We start from the raw sequence: 7624 nt of genomic DNA on the forward strand, positions 1-7624 counted from the left end.
TCTGTTCTGTTACTCTTCCTACGATCACATGGTAGCCACCCAATCGAACAGAACAGAACGACACAGAACAGAACAGAACAGAATACTTTACCGGCCGTCTTCAAGTTACAACAATTCCCTTCCTGACCATTCTACGTTACAACAGCCCTGAAAAAAGTGACTTACGACCATTTTTCACACTTATGACCATTGTAGCATCCTCACAGTCAACAGTTCCAAGAAGGGCTCTCAGAGAAGGGGCGGGGGGGGGATTGCTTCACAAGGCCAAACGCCCTTCCCGTGTGCCCTTGGTGGGGAGTGCATCCCCCTCCTCGGGGAGGGTTTATTTTTCTCAGACTTGCACGGGACGAGATTCCAAATCAGGTCCCTGGGGGAAACTTGGCCTTTGTTTCTTTATAAACTAATAGCTTCCCTTTCAGCTTTAAACTGAATCACGTTTCATTTGAATTTCATCTAGTGAAATTAAAGCTGGTTTCGGCAACTTGAAAAAGGAAGTCTAGAGATGTCTGGGGAGATTCTCAATCCTCCAGATCATGGTTGTCCCCAAATGTGCTTTTTTTCCCCCTCCAGCTGGACTTTCTGGTTTTTCCTTTGAAGACGTTTCCCTTCTCATCCAAGAAACCTCTTCAGTTCTGACTGGATGGGGAGGAATGGAAGGATTGTTACTCCTTGCAGACAGCCAAGGCCAAGATTCAGCAGTCGATCTGCATTTAAAAGACTAAGACCACTCTTTTGAAGACAGCAAAGTCCACATTTTGGACAGAGAGGACCACTGGTTTGAAAGAGGAGTCAAAGAAGCCATTGATGACAAAATTGAACAGCCCTCTCACAACAGAGGGGAGGGATACAATGTAAAAAAGATGTGGAGACTCTAGAAAGAGTGCAGAGAAGAGCAACAAAGATGATTAGGGGACTGGAGGCTAAAACATACAAAGAACGGTTGCAGGAACTGGGTATGTCTAGTTTAATAGAAAGAAGGACTAGGGGAGACACAATAGCAGTCTTCCAATATCTTAGGGGCTGCCACAAAGAAGAGGGACTAGGGGGTTGGACTAGAAGACCTCCAAGGTCCCTTTGAACTCTGTTATTCCATTCCATTCCATGCTATTCTATCTCCAGTCTACGACTCAGTCCTTTCAGCAGTTCCAAGAAGGCTCCACCCCCATTTGCACCACTCAGGTGACCCTGAGGACACAGGTAAATCTCCAGGTGGCCTCAATGACCCTCTAAAAGGATGCAAATGACCAGCTGTCTGCAAGGAGTATAAATTCCTTCCCTTCCCCTCCATCCGGTCAGAACTGAAGAAGCTTCTTGGATGAGAAGCGAAACATCTTCAAAGAAAAGCCAGTAAGTCCAGTCACCTCTTGAAAAAAAGCACCTTTGGAAGTATAGAAACTTTGAGGGTATTGAAAAAAACAGCATCTACTTTGATGAATGGCTAATTGAGATTTAACGAGACGCTGCCTGGGACATCCGGGGAACTGAGACCGGGATAATGAGGGCCGTGTTTGGGGCAGAGGGGATGGATAGGAGGACAAAACTGTGCGTTTGGATTAATTTGGGAAGGGCCCTGTCGGAGAAAAACATGTTGTGGCAGCCGGTCGGTGGATCGTGCAACAGGCAAGAGACAAAGACTGGCCGGTCAGAATAATACTTTCTTTAAGCTAGATGGTTGCCAACTCTTGCTGGCAAAAGAATTGCGAGTCTTCTAAAGCAAAGATTGGCTTTCACAACAGCTCCACTCCGTGGCTGAAAAACTGCACTGAGATGGGAAAGTTGGCATGTTCGGGATGCGGCATGCATTGCACTGAATGCATTTCTGCAGCACCAACCTGTGCGGGATAAAGAACAGGAGTTGGACGGGACCTTGGAGGTCTTCTAGTCCAACTCTTCGCTCAAACAGGAGACGCCGTGCCTTTCCAGACAAATAAATATGCTTGAGCAAGGGTTGGGTTAGAAGACTTCCAAGATGCATTCCAACTCTGTTATTCTGTTATTACTTCTTAAAAACGTTCAGTGACGAATCACCCACAATTTCTGGAGGTAAGCCGTTTCACGGGTACATTGCTCTCATTGCTGGGACATTTAACTTTAGTTCCTTAGGCTGGAGGTTGTCTGAAGTTGTCTTCAGGTTGAACATTGCAACTGAACTAATTTTTTTCTCTCTCTCTCAACTGCCTTGATCTGACTGAGGAGGATGAGCAAGGAAATGTCTCTCAAACAAATAGCGCAGTTGCAACAATTCAACTTTCACACAACTTCAGGAAAACTGCCTGGATGGTTGAGAATCTACGTTGACATTCTAGGTTGGATCTCTCTTTTATGATCTTCCACCCGTTACTTCTTCTTTTCTTTTTTTTGTAAAAGTTTATTTTATTTTTTTTCTTTTAAAACAAACATTTCATCATTCATCAATCAGCGTGTCGTCTGAGTACAATTTTGTGTGTGTGTCATAATAGTTATAGCTTGCCACCAAATTCTTTATATACATCTGTTCTTATTTTAACATTACAACTTAACGTATTTCCTGTTACAACATTTCTCTTCCTCAATTATTTAATTTTATACTTTTTATCCGTATTCATTTTCTAACCTATGATAAAATAACCCCCCTATAATATAACAATCAGATTCTTCCTTTCCTTCAGTTGCTAGTGTAAATCTATTCGTTTCTGCACAATCTAATATCTTCTTAATCACATTTTCATCTTTAGGGATTTCTTCAGCTTTCCAATTTTGTGCAAATACAATTCTAGCCGCAGTTATTACATGAATAATCAAATATACATTTTCTTTACTGCATTTCCCTGATAAGATACCCAACAAGAACAATTCAGGTTTTAAGTCAATATGTTGCTGTGTCATCTTCTCCAGCCGCATTCGAATTCTTGTCCAGTATTTTTTCGCCTTTGTACATGTCCACCAAATGTGATAATATGACCTCAGCGTTTGACGGCATTTCCAACATTTGATTGATTTGTCTCTAAACATTTTTTGCCAATCCTTCAGGTGACATCTATAAATCATTTTGTACAAATTCTCTTTATATGCAGCTGCCATTGTTAATTTATAATTTTGTTCCCTTAGTCTCTGCCATTGAGTAGTAGTGTTAATCTACTCATTTCTGCACAGTCGAATATTTTCTTAATCTAATCTTCATGTTTAGGACTTTCTTCAGCTTTCCAATTTTGTGATCCGCCCATTACTTCTTATCCTGCCCTCTGGTGCTTTGGAGAATAGATTGACCCCCCCCCCTGTTTTCTGTGACCACCCCCTCCCTCCATAAATTATGCAAAAGAAGGAAAGGTGTGATTCAGCCAGTTCTGACAGGTTCTGGAGAACCGGCAGCCGAAATTTTGAGTAGTTTGGAGAACCGGCAAATAGGCTAGCCCCACCCGTGCTGCCTCCCAGCTTCCCAGCCGATCTTCCTTTGTTGCCCTGAACAGGAGAACGGAACTGGAAAGAAGGTTAGTGGGATGGGGAGGCAATGGGGATTTTGCAGTAACCTTCCCCTGCCACGCCCACAAAGCCATGCCCACAAAGCCATGCCACGCCCACAAAGCCACGCCCACAGAACTGGTAGTAAAAAAACTTTTTTTAAATTGAAAACATTGGACACAGTGTAACCGTCCTGGCAAAGTCTTGGCCATACATACTAAGAGATAAAGTTATACATTATAAACACCATGCTTATTTACATTTGGTCTACTCAGTATTATATAGAAATATTGTATTTCCGACCATGTTGCTTTGTTTTTATCTTATACATTTTCACTGTTATAGTTCCATGCATAATTCTAATCTCCATTCTATAAAGCTTAGTCATTTCTTCTTTTGGGTCTTTCCTTTTTTGTTCCAACCCTCTGTAAAGATTTGTCCCAGATCTTATAATATTCTGATTCATCTTTATTCTTCAATTTATCCGTTTCATCCCAAGTCAGAATTTTCCTAATTATTTCCTCTTCTTTTGGAATTTCCAGTTTGGGGCAAAGACCATTCTTGCTGCCATAATAATATGTAGTATTAAGTAGATTATCCCCCTTGTAATATTTATTGTTTATGATTCCCAAAAGAAATAGTTCTGGTGTAAATTCTATTTCCTCTTCGGTCATCTCTCTCAGACACCTTTGAATTTTCCACCAATATTCATACTGCTACATGTGGCAGCACATGCCTGATTCATGATCACATTCCTAACAATTTGGCGCTAAATTTCTAAACATTTTGGCTATTCTTGCGGGTGGGAGATGCCACCTGTAAAACATTTTATATAAGTTTTCTTTATATGGTATTGGCAATGGCATTGAAGCAATGCTAAAAAAAAAAATTTTGAATCCCACCACTGAAAAGAAGGTTAGCTGCAGAAGGATGAACAGAACGAGGAACAGAAGTTGCAGACGGAGAAACTCCAACTGTTTTGCAGGATTCACTGTGTGAATTCCGAAGCTGGCTGAATGCAGCTATAAAGTTACTTTTGGGGAAGGTGAAGAAAACTGAGTGGCTTGCTCTTCTTTTGAAGAGTGACCCTCAAAGGGTGACAAAAGATAATATTCAACTGTCAGAAACCCTTCCAAATCTTCAGGAAAGCATAATGTGTGAAATTGCAATCAGCTGTGTGATCCTTTCTAAATCAAGAGCAAATTAATTACTGTTCTTTCCAGGGAGCTTCAGAAAATGACTTGGGGTATTTCTTTGGATGGTCATTGCCTAAACTCAACCTGGAAGATTTTAATTTTAATTGATCCAAATCTCTGCACTTCCTTGGTAGCCCAGAAACACACCCTGTACTTGTACCTAACTTCTTCGTTCGACTTTTTTTTTCAATTTGGTTCACATGCCACTCAATCAAAACCACAAAAACCCAAAAATAAATTCATAAAACTATCAGGAAAAAATAAATCTTCTATATATATAAAAACAGCTCGCTGTGTGTGTGTGTGTGTGTGTGCGTGTGTGTGTGTGTGTGTGTGTGTTCCAGCATAACTCTGGAACGCCTCCAGCAATTTCAACCAAACTTGGTACACAGATGACTTACCCTCTGGAAACAAATACTGTGGGGGGTAAGACACCCCTAACACCCCTCGGTGTGTGTGTCCTGTTAAGATACAGCCTGTTGTGCCTTAAAATGGCATCTACTGTACTGCCTTAAAATGGATACTGTGGGGGTAAGACACCCCTAACACCCCTCAGGGTGTGTGTGTTCTATTAAGATACAGCCTGTTGTGCCTTAAAATGGCATCTACTGTACTGCCTTAAAATGGCTTCTACTGTACAGCACAGTGGAGTTTCCAAGGCAACAGCTTCACAGTACTCCACAAGGAGGCTGCCTCTGGTAAGGGGGAAAATCCAACATTAGCAATTACACTTCTGGGGGCGCAGGGAAAACATTTTTAACTAATTTAATTGTCGCCGAAATCAGGGCTCAGGGAGAAATGCTCTTGCCATCGCCTCTTCAGGAATTGACGCAACGTTCAGGGAAGGAGGGAAGACAGCCCATTCTGCACTTACGTTGCCCCTTGACATCACCATTCTGGGATTTGAGGTACACAAGTCTTCAAGATGCCAAGTTTGGAGAGCCCTGGTCTAAATCAAGACAAGGATAACTGAGCAAATATTACTTGGGAGTGGGGAGCAGGACTGCTCCTATGAGGAATATTATTTACAACACTCCTCCGAAGCTGTCTGCGAATCCTATTCTTTTATGCAAATAATTGCGTAGGATATTTGTAAACCCAAATATGTTTTCGTAAGTGAGGGCTGCAAGACAATATTGCATGCATATGTATGTGATTGGAGTGAGGGGGGGGGAAAGCTTGTGGAAGACCAGACATTTCCAAAGACAATAGCAAATATTTGCTTTTATTTATTTCATTTTTGTAAAAAAAAATCTTTTTGCAGTTGCTTTGTTTCTGGAAGAGAATATTTGTACGGCTTCACGCAAAGAAAAAATCATTATTCTAAATGAGGCATCTGGAACCGATAACGCCGTTTCTAGGTTTAGCAATGAGGCCTTTTAAAGCTGCCCTCCCAAGTTTGCAAAAACGTTACGACCTCTATTGCCTCGCTCTGAAAGCTATCCGAGCCTCGTTTTTTATTTGCAGATTGTGGATATGCCTGCACGCTGCTTGCTTGGGAAAAGATAACACAGCAGCACTGAAAAGGTAATTGAACGAGTAGAGATAAGGTCTAATTCCTGGAATGGCCTTTAAAGAATTGTTTGCTGCTGCAATACTTTTGGTTCTTTATTTGTTAAGTTCGCGGCCTTCCTTTATAGGTGTGTTAAATTCATAGGCTGCCATCACAAACAACACAACTTTAGGGTGTAGGTTGGGCTGTGCAAGAAGGACTGGCTGTAAATTATCCAGGGAGTTTCAGAGCTGGGAATGGACTTCCTGATCTTAAAGGAGAAAGGCTCACAGACAGACATATTTCCTGCCACAAAGAAGAGAGAGTCAAGCTATTTCAGTGGTGAGTTCCGACCGGTTCGGTCTGGTTCGGCAGAACTGGTAGCAGTTTGGTTTGGTGGAACCACCAGCGACCCAGGCATGCCACGCCCCTGAACCGTTTGTCCTACGGTGCTGCTATCTTGTTTTTCAGTTCTTCGCATGCACAGAACAATTTTAAACACACTGTGAATGCAGGCAAAGCAAGCATCAAGCACATGAGTGTGCAATGTGTACACAAGTGAACTGGCTGCAGTGCCTGCCAGAACCCACCCCTGAGATATTCCCCAAAGCATCTGAGAGCAGGACAAGAAGCCATGGGTGGAAATGAATCAAGGAGAGAAGCAACCTGGAATTAAGGAGAAACTTCCTGACAGTGAGAACAATGAATCCATGGAATAGCTTGCCTCCAGAGGTTGTCAATGCTTCAACACTGGAAGTTTCGAGGAAGAGATTGGACAACCATTTGGGTGAAATGGTAGAGGATTTCCTGCCTGAGCAGGGTGTTGGACTAGAAGACCTCCAAGGTCCCCTCCAACTCTGTTATTCTCTTAAATAGTTTCACATTTGCTCGTTGAGAATGTCATTGTGATGTGCTTTCTAACATTTTTGTCATACGCTAAACAAATAAGCAATCCTGTCTGAATTCTTGGCTCTTCTAGTAACAACATGATTGTGATATGATAGCAGTCTTCTGATATCTCAGGGGCTGCCACAAAGAAGAGGGAGCCGAGCTATTCTCCAAAGCACCTGAGGGCAGGACAAGAAGCAATGGGTGGGAACTAATCAAGGAGAGAAGCAACTTAGAACTGAGGAGAAACTTCCTGACAGTTAGAACAATTAATCAGTGGAATAACTTGCTTCCAGAAGTTGTGAATGCTCCAACATTGGAGGTTTTTAAGGAACGTTTGGATAACAATTTGTCTGAAATGGTATAGGGTTTCCTGCCTGAGCAGGGGGCTGGACTAGAAGACTACCAAGTCCTCCTTTCCAACATTATTTTTCTGTTAAAAGTATCTGACTATAGGAAGTTAACACCCACCCCTCTCCTAGAAAAATGAGATATTTTAGGAAATATAAAAAGGGCAGAATATTTCTCCTAAAAGGGAGGCAGAAACTCATTCCCCACCCCCACCTTTGTCAATGGACCATTAAGGCCTGAGCCAGTCAATTCTGCATAA

Source organism: Natrix helvetica (assembly GCF_964273705.1).
Source record: "Natrix helvetica genome assembly, chromosome: 6".
Taxonomy (NCBI): Eukaryota; Metazoa; Chordata; class Lepidosauria; order Squamata; family Natricidae; genus Natrix; species Natrix helvetica.